The 4,940-nt window shown below is 36.0% G+C and overlaps 1 pseudogene; it reads left to right on the top strand.

The window, feature by feature from the left end:
- The first annotated feature begins 151 nt into the window (after positions 1-151).
- LOC122751651 lies at positions 152-1,188 on the top strand (annotated as a pseudogene).
- The last annotated feature ends 3,752 nt before the right edge of the window (positions 1,189-4,940 follow it).

Below are 4,940 nucleotides of genomic sequence, written 5' to 3'. Positions count from 1 at the left end.
CCCCTCCCAGCCCTGAGGGGCATGAGACCCTCCCACTCTTCCCAGCCTGACCCTTCCAGGGTGCTTGAACTGGTCAGAACCACTTTGCCTCTCCTATGAGCTGAGGAGCTCTGCACAACTGCGCCCCCTTAGCCTGGCCAGAGCACTCACCATGGCTCTCCCCCAGGCTCTTATGTTCCAGCTGCTGCTCATGGCCAAGGCCATGGTGGTGAGCTCGACTGAGAAAGCTTGTTTCTATGAAAAAAAAAGCTAACAAACTGCACTGAAATATCACCTGATGAGTGCCAATGTCAGGCAATTGGTTCACCAAATATAATCACCTGTTCAAAACTGGCTACAATATGTTTGGTGATGAAGGCAGAAATGACTATTTCAAAGAGTGGCTGGAGGAAGAAACCAGTAGGAGCTTTTAAGGATAATGGTGGAATATATGATCCTGATTGTGATACACATGGTCACTTCAAAGCTCACCAGTGTAATGGCACTGAACTCTGCTGGTGTGTGAATATAGCTGGAGTAAGAAGAATGGATAAGGATACCAAACTATGATGCAGTGAGCTAGTAAGGACATAGTGGATCATCATTGAACTGAAACACAAAACAAGAGAAAAACCTTTTAATGGTACTATCTTAGGAAATTCCCTCAAACAGGAATTTGAGCGTTGTTATGAACTGAACCAATAATTCATCAAAGAAATTTTGTACGAGAATGATATCATTACTATTCACCTGAGCAAAATGGTACAAAGAAGAGCACTAATGATGTGGACATAGCTGATGTGGCTTATTATTTTAAGAAAGATGTAAAAGGAGAATCTCTCTTTTATTCCAGTAAAATTAATCTTGATGTAAATGGTGAGATGCTTGATCTGGATCCTGCTGAAAGTATTATCTATTATGTTGATGAAAAGTCACCTGAATTTTCAATGCAAGAACTAAAAGCTGGTGTTATTGCTGTCCTTGTGGTTGTAATTCTCACTGTTATTGCTGGAATTGTCATTGTGGTTATAACCTGGAAGAAAAGGATGGCAAAATATCAAAAAGCTGAACTAAAGGAGATGGGTGAATTGCACAGGGAACTCTCCACATACCTACCAAAATATGAAGACAAAAAGAAGAAAAAATAGATATTGACACTGTATGTGTGGACATGGGAATAAAGAACCCTTGACAGATCAATATCTTGTTAGGAACCACTATAATCTAGGTTTAAAATGCAGAATGAGCATAGATTGTTAAGAAGTGGGAATTACTTGGTACTCAAGTTGTGGGTAACTTTTAACTTTTGGCGCTCGCTATCAAAAAGTTGGACCACAACAGAATATTCAAATACACATTTTTTTCTGATAAAAGTATTTTATTTTTTTCCAGTTACATGTAAAGATAGTTCTCACCATTTGTTTATACAAGCTTTCCAATTTCAGTTTTTTCTCCCTCCCTCCCCTCCCTCCCCCCTCCCCTACACAGCAGCTAATCTGATATAGGTTATATATATATATATATATATATATATATATATATATATATATATATATATATATATATATATATATATATATATATATATATATATATATATATATATATAATAACCTTAAACGTATTTCTATATTAGTCATGTTATAAGAGAAGAATCAGAGCAATGAGGAAAAACCTCAAAATAGAAAAACAACAGCACCAAAAACCAAAGAAATAGTATGGTTCAATCAGCATCTATACTCCACAGTACTTTTTTTTTTTTTCTGGATTTGGAGATCCCCTTCCATCATGAGGGCCTTGGAACTCTCCTGTACCATTGCATTGGTGAGAAGAATCTAGTCCATCACAGATGATCAATACACAATGTTGATGATACTGTGTACAATTTTCTTCTGGTTCTGCTCATCTCACTCATCATCAATTCATGCAAGTCCTTTCAGGTTTCTCTGAACTCCGCCTGCTCATCGTTTCTTATAGCTCAATAGAATTCCATTACATTCATATACCACAACTTGTTCAGCCATTCCCCAATTGATGGGCAACCCCTCAATTTCCAATTCCTTGCCACCACAAAAGGAACAGCAATAAATATTTTTGTATGTGTGTGTATTTTTCCCTTTTTTATGATCTCTTTGGTGAAAAGACCCAAAAGTGGTATTGCTGAATCAAAGGGTATGCACATCTTTATAGCCCTTTGGGCATAATTCCAGATTGCTCTCCAGAATGGTTGGATCAGTTCACAGCTCCACCAACAACGCATTAGTGTTCCAATTTTCCCACATTTCCAAAATTTCTCCAACATTTACTATTTTCCTTTTTTTGTCATATTAGCCAATCTGATAGGTGTCAAGTGGTACCTCAGAGTTGTTTTAATTTGCATCTCCATAATCAATAGTGGTTTAGAGCATTTTTTCATATGGGAATAGATAGCTTTGATTTCTTCATCTGAAAACTGCTTGTTCATATACTTTGACCATTTCTCAATTGGGGAATGACTTGGATTCATATAAATTTGATTTAGTTCCCTATATATTTTAGAAATGAGACCTTTATCAGAAGTACTGGCCATAAAATTGTTTCCCAGCTTTCTGCATCCCTTCTAATTTTGGATGCGTTGCTTCTGTTTGTACAAAACCTTTTTAATTTAATATAATCAAAATCATCCATTTTGTATTTAATAGTATTCTCTATCTCTTCTTTGGTCATTAACTGTTCTCCTTTCCAAAGATCTGAAAGGTAGACTATTCCTTCTTCTCCTAATTTACTTATGGTATCACCTCTTGTGTCTAAATCATGTAGCCATTTTGAACTTATTTTAGAATAAGGTGCAAGATATTTGTCTATGCCTAATTTCTGCCATACTATCTTCAAGTTTTCCCAGCAGTTTTGTCAAATACTGATTTTCTATCCCAGAAGCTGGAGTCTTTGGGTTTATCAAACACTACATTATTAATGTCATTTACTACAAATGCACATTTTCTTAGACAAAAACTAGACTACACCAGTTTGAATAAATGCTTACATGACATCAAAATTCATGCTTTAAATATTTCTGTGATAGAGTTTGAATCCCACACTTTTATTTGTAAATGAAAGTTAGCTTTCAGTAATGTTTTTTGTTTGTCTTGTACAATTTTTTTTGTCTTGGATTTCCTTAAACTTTTTTATGAACTATGAAATAAACAAGTTGTTCAAAATGTAAAAAAAAGTTTCTAATTTTTTAAAGAAAAATATCTCAAAATAGCAACATCTGATATTTTATTGCTAAATTACAGACCTCCAAGGAAAATGGAAAAATATTGTGATCAGCCAGAAAAAAATCATTTTATATATTGTGAAGTCACAATCAGGATCAAACAAGATTTATCTGCTTTCACTTTAAAGGAATAAAGGGCTTGGGATATGGTATTTTTGAAGGGAAAATACCTGAGATTATAAAAATGAATAACCTAGCCAGCCAAACAGCATAATCCTTCCAAGGAAAAAATGAAAATCTAATGAATCAAGAGAATAATTAAAATATAAACAAGGAAGAGAAATCACAAGGGACTCAATAAGATTAAACTATTTACATTTCTATATGGGAAGATGGAAAATCTAATGAGTGGTCGGCAATAAATTATAAGCTTTAGCAAGAATATTTAAGTGTTTAAGTATTTATTAAAGAGCATTAGGATCAGAGAGAAAGGTAAAAATCTAACTATTTCTAAGAGGCCCCATCATCCAACCTGCCATGGTGAGGTCAGGAACCAAAAGAGGAAGAACCCCTCCGCCAGCGTCCGCTTCCTACTTCATGTCCTCCTCCCAGAAATGGGAGGCTCTTCAAGTTGATTGACTGGTAGCTTTGATAGACAGTACCCACGAGCAAATGTCACTTCCTGATGCCAAGAAACTGACCACATGGCTTGCCCTCAGATGCTTTCTCCTCTGGGCAGAGCTTTCCTACAGTACCTCTCCAGCAGGTGGTGTCATTGCAATTGTTACAACACATAAAGCGTAAAGTGTAGCAATCATGATTTCAGACAAAGTAAAAGTGAAAATAGACCTAATTAAAATAGATAATCGAAGAAAATTACATGTTTCTAAAAGGTACCACAGAAAACAAAGGAATGAAAAACAATTACAGCAAGGTTTTTTGGGTTTTTGTTGGTTTTCTGTTGTTTTTTTTTTTCCCTGACAGAGGCCTCCTATCTCAAATGTATAGGAATCTGAGTCAAATTTATTTTAAAAAATAGTTACTCCCCAATTGATCATAATTATCCATAGTCAGGGGCAGCTAGGTGGCGCATTGGATAGAGCACCGGCCCTGGAGTCAGGAGTACCTCAGTTCAAATCCAGCCTCAGACACTTAACACTTACTAGCTGTGTGACCTTGGGCAAGTCACTTAATCCCAATTGCCTCACTAAAAAAAAATTATCCATAGTCATATAAAAATGTTCTAAATCACTGTCAGTTAGAAAACTCTAAGGTAATGCCTCATATCTATCAGATTGGCCAACATGTCAAAAAAAGGAATAAAAGACAAATTCTATAGGGGATGGGGAAAAATAGCTATACTAATGTACTATTGATGGAGTTGTCAGTAACTTTTCCTCAAATTATTTTGTATCTATTTACCTGTTTCTAAGCTGTACCTCTCAGTACATATATAAGCTCCTTTTGAGGTGACAAAGAATTGGAAATTGAAGGAATCCCATCAATTGGGGAATGGTTGAACAAGTTGTGTTATATGATTAGAATGGCATATTATTCATGTGTGATGGTTTCAGAAAATCTGGGACGATTTACATGAAGTGATACAAAGTGAAGTGAGACATACCAAATGATGCACGAGACACTCGAGCATCCCCATCCCCCCAGCTGAAGCCCTGGCTGGCAGATTAGCTTGGGGTCTGTGGGGGCACAAAAAGCTCTGAGATTTGAGTGGAGAGTAGTAAGATATATATAGACCTGGGAGTTA

The sequence above is a fragment of the Dromiciops gliroides genome, chromosome 3 (assembly GCF_019393635.1).
Source record: "Dromiciops gliroides isolate mDroGli1 chromosome 3, mDroGli1.pri, whole genome shotgun sequence".
Classification (NCBI taxonomy): Eukaryota; Metazoa; Chordata; class Mammalia; order Microbiotheria; family Microbiotheriidae; genus Dromiciops; species Dromiciops gliroides.
This window is presented reverse-complemented; position numbering and strand designations above follow the sequence as displayed.